Here is a 13,268-nt window from a genome sequence, read left to right on the forward strand (position 1 = left end):
GCAAATGCAAGCCACATGGCAAAGCCTTATCCTTCCATAATACAAGGTTCAGAGTGCGTTGCTACTATGCATATGTGTGTCAATGAAAGCAGACTCACTCCAGTGTTTTTCTATGTATTCTCTTATGTTCAAAAGGAAGCCAGAGACTGGGACCACCTGTAGGCTTGGGGTTGGATATAGCTAGGGTAGTTTCTATCTTGCTGAGTAATAGGGAAAAAAATCACAAATTATTATGTTAACATCAAGTAAGGAAATGGCAGAATAATGTAGGACAAGTCAGATTGTGGCGGGCTTGCATATCACAGGGACCAATATGGACTTGAGTATTCAGACAAAAGGGATAAAATGCAAGTTCAGAGATGGGAACTGACCCAAGCTTTGGGGAAGACTGTGTGGTGAATGAGGTTTACAAAGCATCAGCTAATGAACCATGATGCTACTTGGATTTAGAATTTGGGATCCAGTGGATCAAGGAGAAAAGCCAGCCAGAGAGTTCACCTGATATGCTGCCCAGTCCTCTGAGGGAGAAAGGGTTACCATAGTTACACGCAGGCAGTGAAACTGCTAGAATTCACTCAAGGTCAGAGTTAGAATGTGATTAGTACTTCTCACACTCTCTGCCCTTAACCCCGTATCATACATCGAGAGACAGAAAGGAAGGGAGACTGCAAAGAACTAATGAACATAATTTGGGAATTTGCAGGTTGTGATCTATCCCAAGGTAAAATAAAGAATAACTCAAGCGTTTCATTTCTTGTTAAAAAAAATACAAAAGTCAATTTAAGCACAGTAAGATGTTTGTCCAGCCTATATTTAAGAATTCAGAATTAATATTGTTTTTACATCACTATTGTTAAAGTTGTCCCTACATCCAATGGTGACCAACACTGGCTCCACCAGCAGAGTCAATTTAATTTCCAGGTAAGGCATTACCATAAAATGCTCAAATCTTCCCGAGGGAAAAATCCTGTTTCTGTGAGAGCCACTTCATCATCTGTTGGGTACTAAGCCCCTCTGGCATCTGGCCAGGTCTGGGGTTCTGGCTACAATCAATTCCACTACCTGGAAGTGGGGACCAGCCAGTGTGTCCCCTGCTTCTCACAGCACTCGTAGGACATGGACCCTGTGAGAAGACCACCTGTGAGCTGCTGTGTGCAGAACTGAGAAAGAACTTTTTGTGCAAATACATGAGGAACAGAGACATCCCCTACGTTGTCACGTTGTCATTGGAACTGAGAGAGAGGTCCCACTTGGATGAAGCACTAAGTCCCAAGCTTTCAATTTTGTAAACATTTCAATGACATAATATTTATTTCAAAGTTACCATAAGTGGCATCTTTATTGCTCAAATTAAGTCATGATAGGTCTCCTATGCATAGGACACTGGGGGCACAATGAGTTAATAAACACTGGGTTCTTACCGTTTCGAACTCATTCAGTTCTAAACCCCAGGAACAATTTCCATTTCATCAATGAGGAAATGGAGGCTGAGGACAGCTGGGCAATTTCTCCAAGTTCTCATGCTTGGGATGGAAGTTTTATGGAATTTTATGGTAAAATAAGAATGAAAATCCTCATTATTCTCAACTACATCATCTTTTCCCACTCATCAAAGAAAATATTCAGTATGATACCTCTCAAAGAAGTACTGCCAAATAGCTATGATAACTGGTTATGTTTAGAAAATAATTCTATCTGTAATTTTTGCATAATGGCAAGATATATAGGACAATATAACAATGAAAACTTCCTTCCTTTGTATTTAAAGGCCCTACTCCAAAACATAGTCATATTTATATGCACTTGAAAAATTCATAAATAGCAAATTAATTTATGTGATGCATCAACTGTGATTAATAGGTTTAGTATCCAATTGTAACTCACTGGTATAGACCTCATTGGATAATATTCTCTCTGCTAGTGGGGATCAGAAGGAAAATTGTGTGTGGAGCCAACACCAAAAGAACATTGAGAAATAGAGAGAGGTGGAACAGGACTTGAAAAAAATGTCTTCCCGTCATCACACTGAGCTGAGCCAGTTGAGCTCTTCAATGACAGGAGTCGTGGAATGTGCCTGCCAAAGGAAGATGGCGTTAGTTCCCTGCCTCATAAAATCAAAAATGTTCTAGCTGAAGCCTGTCAGCCGCACTGCTGTCTCAGCAAGCCTGAGACACGGGCTTGCTCGGGAAGTTAAGCTGGAGAAGTGATCGGGGAACAAGAACTGGACCCAGGTGGGGGGAAGTGAAAAAGGTGCGGGCAGGAAGCTGTTCCAAGCTCCGAGGCTGGCAGTTACTCCTCCTGGGAAGCCCTGAGGACCTGCACCCCCTCCTTCACAGCTGTCATCAGTGCAGACAGTGGCAGTTAGTCAAGGGTTGTTAACTCCTTCACACTTCCAGGGTTGGTCTTGCAGTGGAATGATGGGGGAGCAACTTGTAGCCAGCAGGAAAGCCCCAGGGGGTGAGCCACAGCTAAGGGAAGGTGCATCTGGGTGCAGCTGTTTGTCAGCACCATGGCTAGAGAAAAAACATAGTTCAGGAGGACAAAAGATGAGGTGTTAGGGATAACCAATGGCATTAATATCAACTATCAGCACAGCACATTGGTCTCCAAGGATTATATACTCTGTAATTTTGATTAACATTGGACAAGAACAGGGCTGAATCTGCTGGCACCCAATCAAGACCTACATGTGGGTGTCCCACACACTACACTTCCGATGGGGTGATCTTCTTGGGGGGATTTCTCAAATCCCAGAACTGTTTTCTTGCAGACCTGGGTCACACTAGTGATGAGTGGGTAAGGGAGGGCTTTCACTTGAACAGAATGGGTGGTCCCTGTGTCATTTGTCAGAGAGAGAGAGAGATCAGTGTTGATCTGGTAGATGAGATCTAGGGAGGTAAACCTTAGACCTGGAAGAAGCTCCTGGCTCCTGATTTCAGCCTGGCCCAGCCCTGGCTATTGCAGCCATCTAGGGAGGGAACCAGCAGATGGAACGTATCTCTCTCTCTCTCTCTCCCTTTCTCTGCAACTCTGTCTTATAAATAAATACATAAATAAATGATCTTTTTGAAAAAAATCAGATGATGGGAAAATGTTCTACTTTCACCTTGACCCAGAGTTCAAGGATTCGGGGAGCAGGCCTTATCCACTCACCCACTGATCCAATGCAAATTTATTGAACGTCATCAGGACCAGCCACATAACTGGTGAGGCCCAGTTCCAAATGTAAACTCAGGGGCCTCGTCCAAACATGATTAGAAAGTTCAAGATGGCGACAGCAGTGCATCAAACCTAGCACTGGAGTCTTCAGAGTGCAGGCCATGGGAGCTGTCCTGGGCAATGACCCTGTGTGGCTGCCCTGTGAGACTGCTCAGTCACACACCTGGGAAACCAGACCTGCCTGCCCCCAATACATCAAGTTCTCAGCGTGCACTGGCCAACAAAGCAGACACGATGTCATCCTCATAGATCTTGGATTCCAGGCTGGGTGGGATTCAAGCCATTCCCACCATCAGTCTCCTTCCCAGATGTCTTTCACAGCACAAACCCTCACTATAGTTAATTTGATTCTAGTTTCTGTAAACTTTGTAAATTTATTTAAAAGGCAAAGTGACACATGGAGGAGAGAGAGAGAGAGAGAGAGAGAGAGAGAAAATCTTCCATCCACTGGTTCATTTCCCAGATGGCTACAATACTCAAGGCTGCACCAAGAAGAAGCCAGCATCCAGAAACTCTATCCAGGTCTCCTATGTGGGTGGCAGGGACACAAGTACATGGATCATCATCTGCTCATTTCCCAGGTGCATTATACATTAGCAGGGAGTTGAATCAGAAGCACAACGGCCAGGACCTGAACTGGTGCTCTTATGGTATGCCAGTATTGCAAACCAAGGCTTCACCTACTACGCCACAACACCCACCCTAGCTTTTATCTTTTTCCTACAACCTGTTCCCCAGTGCTCTGGAGCTTAAATGATGAAACAGTGATTTCTTCTAATGGGGGGTTGGAGAGGGGATGGTTCTGGATACCCTGAGGGATGTTTGCTGTGTATCTGGGAAGCAGGTGGGTATCTGAGGGGCAACTTTCCTGTGGGTGATCCTGTGAGACTGCCTGCCTAGTTCATGCAGTTAGCCTGACTGCTGGCAGGTGGCAGGAGTCCCAGGCACATTTTCCCCCACCCCTGCCTTCTGCCAGTAAGGTAAACTGCTCCTGGGTGTGGCCCAGGCCCACCTGGAAAGCTACCCTAGCTAATTGGAGAGGCATGTTGGAGCGAGTGGTGGTTCTGTCCTACAGAGTTAGTGAACTAACTGAATTAGTTACACCCCTTCCACCTGCCCTTTAAAAGCATATGTGGTCGTTAATAAAGCGGACATGTTCGCTGAAGCCTGTCCCTGGCGCTTCTTGTGGAAGAACACTATCTCCTTTTTCTCCTCATTCCCCAAGGAATGGGCAGGTATAATTCTATTTCACTTTTTAAATTTTATTTATTTATTTCAGAGACAGACAAGGGAAGGGGTGCTCCCATCCAGTGATTCACTCCCTAAGCATCTGCAATGGCTGTCACTGAGCAGGAATGCAATCTCTCTCACATGGGTGATGGGAACCCGAATGCGTAGGTCATCACCTGCTGCCTTCCTTCCAGGTTTATATCAGGAGGAAGTTGGAGTCAGGAGCCAGAGCCAGGAATTGAAGCCACGTATTCTGGCGTGGGACACAGGTACCTCACTCACTGAACACCTGCCCCGGGAACAACTTTAACTACTGGAAGCAGTTGACTTATGAACTGACTTAGGGCCTGACTTCCAGGTTGGTTGTGTCTCCATGGAGCTCCCTGTGCACCCCAGCTGTCACCACGTTCCGTGGCTTTATACCTATTCATCTGACACAGCCACACTGGCTGCAGAGTCTGGGAAGGCACTGGGGCCCGGGATGGCTGAAACAACTGGTGCCCACTAGTTAAGCACTGTGTGCACGTGATCCTTGCATGCATTCTCAAAGAACATCTCTGTGCAGCCTCTCTCGCCCACCAGCACCTCCATCTGCATAGGGAGAGAGCCTTCAGGCAAGGCCCCGGCCCTAACTAGTTCCTTCTGGACTGGAAAATGAGGGGCAGGTCCCACCACGTGAGGTGGGAGGGAGCTCAGGTACAGGACGTACCACCTGTGACTCACATATTCTTAGTCCAGGACTTTCTGTACTCGTCCTGCCACAGATAACACTACTTACACTATAGGAATTCGTATTTTCACGTCGCTTGGGTGATACGAATCACTCTTATCATGTTCTTACTTACAGGTACTCTCACTTGCATTTCTGTTGCAATGAGTTCAGAGCTTCCCTGAAGACTTGAAGGAGTTATCCTCACTGATGCTGAAAGACAGCGGCGCCAGACAGAAGTCAGGGGTCTCTGGCACGGAGGGGACAGCACCAGGAAGGTCAAGTGAATGGGCTGATAAAGACCATGTGTGTATTCACATAATTTCCCTAAAAGACAAATGACGATTTAAAGCAAAATCCATCACATCACAAGCTGGCACTTACGACGTATATAAAAGCAAAGGACAAGATAACAAGAGCACAAAATAGAATGCTATTGTTGAAGGCCATTGCATCTTTGGACTGCAATTAACTTTGAAATATTAGGGATGTAAAGAATTCCCCTAGCAGGGGTGAGCAACACCTGGCCCACGGGCCCCATAAGGCCTGCGAAATCATTTGGCCTGGCCCTGCCAAGGCAACCATAAGCAGGCCTTGAAATTCACAAACTGTACAGCAGGCTAATTTTTAAGCTGATAATTTTGTATGGCTTGCAGAAGATGTTATAAATTTCCAAATGGTTCTTGGCAGAAGAAAGGCTCTGCACCCCTGTGAGGAACAAAACCAAAATGAAAAGATTGAGCAAAGGAGCAAGTGTTTGGCCTAGGGGTTACAACGCACATCGGAGTGCCTGGGGTCGATTGGTTGATTGTTGGTTCCAGTACCTGACTCCAGTTTCCCATCGTGATGCGCAGACCCTGGCAGGCAGTAGTGATGGCTGAATTAATTCAGTCCCTATGTCCCATGTGGGAGACCCAGATTGCTTTCCCAGATCCTGACCTCTGCTCCAGCACAGCCCGAGGTGCTGCAACCATCTGGGGAGAGAATCAGCAGATGGGAGCATTCTCTGCCTCATAAATAAATAAAGACATAGCAAAGAAGCCAATAAAAGAAATGGAATACTAAGGACAATCTTAACCTTCTCAAAAGAGGCAAAAACAATAAAGATAGTGCTACCAGCAGTACCAACAATATCAAAGGCAGAAGGAATAAGTGAAAACTGACCCATTTTATATTTATAGAACACTACACTCAACCAGTGCAAAATACAAATTCATTAGTGTTCTCCTAGACAAACTATGAATTGGATTTAAAAAGTAAGTCTAAATATAATTTAAAATATTGAAATATTAGAGACCATATCCTCAGACAACAAAGGAATTAAATCAGAAATTAATGAAAATCCAGAACAATATCCAAATATTAGGAAATTAAAAATGAAGTCAAAATCAAAGTAGAAGGAATAAAATAATACTACAGCAAAAAAATGGAATAAATATTACATAAAATTAACAAAAACCATAGTTGGATCTTTGAAAAAATTAATATGATTGATAAACCCCAGGTAAGATTAATCAAGAAAAAGAAAAAAGAAACACCTCCCAAAAGTAGCAAGAATAAGGCAGCAGATATAATTACATATTCAACAGACATTTAATAAGATAATAAAGCAATACCATCAGTAGTTATATGTCAAAGATTCAATATCTTAGAAAAATGGACAAGTTCTGTGAAAATCAGGACATAAAGACCAACTCAATAAATACAATCACACATCTATTGGGATGACCTAATTTAAAAGATCATGGAGTATTGGTGAGGGTGTAGAGGAACCTATACTCTCCTTTGCCGCTGGTAGGAATGTGAAATGGAGCAGCCATTTCTGTCACCACCACCCCCAATAAGATCCACGTTTGTGTGTTTGCCCATGACCGGTACAACAGGATTGTGGGTTACAGGATCATTGAAGCCCGTGATGGAAAGGAGTCATTCCTTTTCATATTCAAGCCATGTTAGGTACATCTTCACCCCTACAAGTTATTTTAGGTGAGATGAGGTCTGACTGGCACGTGAACTCTTAGTCTGTGTTAACTTGTCACATTCTTTTCCGGGCACATCTGTGTGGCCAGACACTTTGCTAATCATCTAAACAGGTCATGTTTACTGAACTCATATTCATCTGGAACACAGGTGATAACGGGAACAACTGAGTGACAGATGGAAATGACTGTGGCCTGTGGTTGATCTGGAGAGAAAGTGTCCATCATGAACACAGGCAATGTGGAAGCCTGTCAGATCAGATATGTCACAGGTTGTCAGCCAGATCAAAATAAAAGCCAAAATGAATAAGAGCCTATCTTCCATCAAGCACTGTGCCAAGTGGCTGCTTAATATTATCTTACTTAATTCTTCTGATAATTCTGCAAGGTAAATAGTATTTCAGAAGGATCTACAGACTGGCCTCCATCAAATAAAGACAGCAGACACATCTGGAGTCACAGCTGTAGTCCCCCCTTAATGCCTACAATTCAGCAATCAAATAGATTTTTTGAAAATCATCCTGTACAGAACATTCATATATTAGAAGCAAAGAAATAAAAAACAGTTTTTTAGGATTTCATTTCATGACCTTGTATTTCATTAAATCACTTGAGGCCAGGAAGATTACACCTTTTCCTAGCCCTAGATGATTTTTCTTGTAATTAAAAGTAAAGAAGGTCCGACTAGCAACATAATGATTGGATGACTACATCAGTTGGTATCCTCTATGTTGCAAGAGGAGAAGCCCAGATCCAAGTAGAAAAATGAGAAATGTGTTGGTGCGTGCATAAGAAATCTCAGAATGGCTGGATGGTCCCAAACTATGACACCAGGGTCTAACATTCCCACCTCTTGCCCTGTCCTTCACCTCCTCCTCTCAGCTCTCCTCGCCCTGTGTTGGCTCTGCCCCTACACCAGCCCTCTCCACCCAGGGGCCCACAGCAAACCCAAACCCTCAAGGAAATGTCCCAGGGGAAAGGTTCTTCTCCTTCCTACTTGCTCCAGTGAAAGCCCCAGGACCCCTGTGATGTCACAGACCTGGAACCTGAACTCATTGCAGATGCATGCCCTGAGCCTCAGCCAAAGGGAGGCAATATGCTGTGTGGACTCAAGGATTTCAGCCTTAACTCTCTCCCTTGGAGGAAGAGATCACCCCCCAAGAGTCACACAGCCCACTGGAGGGAGAAGGAACTCCTTGAACAGAAATGGGAAGAAAAGTGCTTGGATGCAGGTCATGAGGAACCCAAGAAATCTCATCACATAGGTCCTAGCTCTGTTCAGCATGCCCTGGGAGCAAGTAGATCTCTCAGGGAGCAGAAGAAAGGCTGGCCACATGCCTCTAACCTCATACAGGTGCCCAAAGGTATCTGTGCAGTGCCTGGTTGATGAAGTGACACGCAAACAGCCTTTCACTTGCTAGGCACTTGGCCCAGTGGTTAAGACATTGGTTGGGATGCCCACATCACATATCGCAGTGCCTGGGTTTGACACCTGGCTCCAGCTCCCAACTCTGGCTTCCTGTTAACATGCAACCTAGGAGGAGGCAGCCCTGATGGCTCAAGTAATGGGGCTCCTGCCACCCACATAGGAGACCTCTACTGTGTTCCCCAGCTCCTGGATCAGGCCCTGGGCAGCATCTACGGAATGAATCACTAAATGGGAGCTCCATCTCTCTTTCACTCCTCCTGTCTCTCTGCCTATCAAATAAGTAAATGAAAAAAAAATTAAACAAAACATTCAGGGACTAAGAAACCTCACAGAAGTTCTTTGCACCTGTGGACTGCTAACAGTAAAGAATGTAGTCCTAACGACGTATTCAGTCTACTTGTTGCTTTAATAAGCTCAGGTATATTTAAAGACTCTTAACTTCCTTTTTTTTAAGATTTATTTTATTCATTTGAAAGGCAGAGTTATGGAGAGGGAGAGGGGAGGGAGAGAGTGGGGGGGGGGGAGAGGGGAGAGAGCGAGAGTGAGAGCGAGAGACCTTCTATCCACTGATTCATTCCCCAAATGGCCACAAGAGCCAGGGCTGGGCCAGGCTGAGGCAAGGAGCCAGGAGCTAGAATCTTAACTTTCACACCTGTGACACTGAAGATAACAACCTTGAAGTAATAAACCATCTCTGCAATGCTGGAGTGTGGCAAACAGGAGCTGTTTGAAAATTAGATTTAGAGCAGCAGGAAATGCTGTTCCTCTGACTTAGGATGAATAAAATATAACTGTGCTTCTTAATGGGGTCCTCTGTGTGTTTCTGTACGTGGGTCTCCTTAAGACTTTGCACTATCAGTCTGATGAGCCTCTGCTTCCCTCCCTCCAGGTACGGGTAAGGTTCGCTACTCATAGTCTGGATCTGAGCTGGAACGCCTAGTTTAATGTCTGTGTGAAATCAAGCTATTTGTTACATGTTACATGTGTGAGCTGCCTTCCTCATGGAATGTGAGCTCCCTGAGGGTACAGCCCTTGTCTGTCTTGTTCATCATCATATCCCTGGCACTGAGAATGGCGCCTGGCACTTAGTTGGTACTCAATAACTACTTATTGAATGTCTCTTACTTCCAAAGAATCCTATCCTAACTGGATACAGTAAAAGACAAATCAGGAAATCTCTGGAACTGTACATCAAACTGTTTTTCAATGGAAAATGCCATTATTTATTTAGAGCAATCTGTGCATGTTCATGTAAACATACAGGAGTCCAGATTATCCTAGCCAAGTTGCAACAGGGCTGGTTCCGAGAAATTTCCCTCTCAGTGCTGTGGACGTCACATTTGATATTGCACAAACATCAGAATACAGAAGGTCGTATAGCTGTTCTCCCCGGATGGAAAATCAGGTATAAAATGGAGATTGGGATGGCTGTTTGGCAGCTTTTACTGCACAGACTGTATCAGTACTCTGATAACTAAGCTCTTCTTTTTCCAAAGATAAAAGGACTCTTACAGGATCACTCCATCCCCTTTATGACCAGTAACAAAGCTCCGTATTTGTATTCATTCTCCCAGAGTTCCCTGACCCTAACCACAGAGGTCCTTTCCAGCAGTTCCTCTGAGTGTCAATCACCTTGTGTGGTATGGGCTTGCTGGCTCCTATAAAAGCTCTGTCACAATGCAATCAAATTTCAGTTATGCTCTATCCAAGTCAACAGTCACTGTGAGATATGACAAGATGGGCTCTTGACACACAGGAGCAAATGAAACTGTACTTTGGGTCCAAATAATTGGCAGTAATAACCTTGCCATGGAACTTCCCTGATTTTCACTCAGATGGAAGTAGCCAAAGTGTCCATGCAAGAAATCACAGAAAAGGTGTCTGTGCAATGATATACACCTAATATACACCGAATGCATGAGAAGTGCTTACTTCCTGTATAACAAATGCTATTCAAAATATTTTTGCACATATTGACTCATATAACTGATTCTCTATTTTTATCTGTTAGTTATATTATGGTCCTAATATAATGGCATAAAAGAGCCACTATTATTATTCCCATTTTATAGATGAGGACAAGGTGAAATAATTTATTCACAATAGTAGAATGGAGTAGGGTAGATTTGAAACCAAATCTGGTTTAAATTCCATACAAAACCAAGGTTTAGTCTTAGTGAATTGGGGGATAATAATTCCTTGCAGCTTTTCTGTGTGGAGATATTAAAACTGCTGACACATATGTAGTAATTCATCAATAAATTATAATTTGTAGTCATATTAAAGTTATTTGTAAACTTGAGTGTACACACTATATAGTTGTTTTTTTTTTTTGAAATGTAACAACTCTGAATGATAAATCTGTTCAGAAGTTCTCCCTGTGTAGCTACATTTTGGAAGATTTATGATACATTTCCCATACTACAAAGAACTTTACCAACATGAGTGAATTCTACTCAGCAATCATCCAGCGAGTCCAGAAGTAAAATGGATTTTTTATGAAGATAATGGTTGTGTCTCATCTTAACCTTTCTGAGCCAGGGGTGTAATGATCCTCAATTTTACTAACGAGGACACTGGGTGGAGACAGAGAACTTTCCCCAAACCTCACAACTAGTGAGTGGGAGAGCTGTTGTTGGACCTAAGCTGTGGCCACCAGACGACTATGTGTGTCAGCTAGGACGTTTTCAGTATGACGCACCGATGAAGCCCTCTGTTAGTTACCAATAACTTCCTCTCAAGACAAAGGATGCATTGAGACTGATCTTTCCTTTTTCACTTGGGAATGAGGAAATAATTGACGATCAGTTTCCTATTGTTTGCAGATTGGGTGCTAGCCTATGTCAACTGCACTGGGCCAGATGCCCCAGAGAGACAAGACAAAGAGACCAGGTTTATGATTGCAAGGAGGTACATCTAATTGGTCAGAGAACCCCAAGACAAAGGGGATAGAGATCATGGCCTTAACTATTTCCAAGTCCAGCGTCTGCAGATGTTAATGACATCAACAACACTTGTGCCAGGCACTTCCAGGGCTCTCTCATCCTCAGGAGAACCTGAGGGGTAGTTCTTGTCCTTGTCACCACCTCCAAGCTGAGGCAACCCAGGCTTAGAGAGAGAAGTAAATTGCCACTGGTTTACTTGATTACTAACTGGTTGAGGTAGGATTTGAACTCACCAGAACTTCTTTGTTAATCATCCTTTAGTTTTAATGTTATATGGTTTCTTGAGTCAAAAATTACAACTATTAAGTTGAACACAACGTATAATAAATGAAACATCTAAATTGCTTCCTTACTTGAAAAAAAATTGTCGCTCCCCCTCTTCGTGGAGGAACGACACTAAACCCTGCCTAGGCTTCATATCCGAGTCACGGCACCATTATGTCGCTCCCCCTCTTCGTGGAGGAACGACACAGGACCCTGCGCTGTTCTTTCGTCTGCTCGGCCCTCCCTGGGTTTGCTGCTGGTTCTTCCCGGGTTGGCTACTGTCCCTTCCACCTCCGTGGAAGGGCAGTTCCCCCTGGCCACATTCCCCACTTCCGCAGGGGAGCGGCACACCGCCGGCCGGCTTTCTCGGGGGTTGCACAGGTGTTCCTTCAGCTAGATGTTCCCCTTAGATGTTCCCCATAGATGTTCCCCATAGATGTTCCTGGTGCATGCCGTCTCTCTCCTCCTTTATAGTCCTCCTCCGCCAATCCTAACTCGGCTGCCCACACGCCGAGTACGCTGCTCTCCAATCAGTAGCAAGTCCTACAGTTTATTGGTTGAACTGGAGGCAGCTGTGCGGAAGCTGTTTACTTCTCTCCCAGCGCCATATTGTGGGAGAGCAGATGCATAGAATAAGTCTTAATTCCAGTAACTCAGTCTAGTCCGGATTGCTCCCCACAAAAATCAAGGCATGTAATACAGTAACACAAACTGAGCACTTTCCTGCACTAACTTTATCTGCATTACTCTCTCAGGGACACCTGCAAGACTGGTTGTTGTTGCTCATCTTATTTCCATAAAGGTTGAGCTTTCTTGTGAGGTTCATCCCAATATTATCTACTCAACTGACATAGATAATAAGTCCTCCAAGTTTATATTATCAGAAAGTGGATCTAAGACTCACCACCCAGTTATTCAAAGTTTGGAACACAAGATTACATTGCCATTCCATATATTTGAAAGGGTTTTGTATTTTTCAGTACAGAGTCCCTAGCCCTTACCCTGCTACAGAAAAGCAAGACACACACACACACACACACACACACACACACACACACTTGGTGTGAGGGCTGGAATAAAATTACCCATTCCAAGACTTGGAAGGATTTCCCCAGAGGGCCTGGGCCTGTGTCAGTCACAATGGCTGGCATTTATGAGGCACGGCAAGGTCTCTCATGAATCATTCCCGACAGGCTCCCTGTCCTCATGACTCACAAAGGCTGAGGGCTGAGTGATAGGCGAGGCCAAGGGAGTTTCTGGGCCTGGGCTCAAAGCAGTTATTTTGAATGTAATTTCACCTCATCGAGGATGGGCAGGTGCTGAAGTCAAAGAAGCTTCAAAGAATGACTTGTTGCAATCCAGTGCAAAATAAAATAAAATGAAATAAAAATCACTGGAGACTTTCTCCAGTCGACATGGGTAATCCATGTCCCTGAAATGGGATTTTTCCTTTTGGCCATCATGTGGCTAACGATGGCCTCTACTTCTAGCTA

The sequence above is a fragment of the Oryctolagus cuniculus genome, chromosome 11, assembly GCF_964237555.1.
Source record: "Oryctolagus cuniculus chromosome 11, mOryCun1.1, whole genome shotgun sequence".
Classification (NCBI taxonomy): Eukaryota; Metazoa; Chordata; class Mammalia; order Lagomorpha; family Leporidae; genus Oryctolagus; species Oryctolagus cuniculus.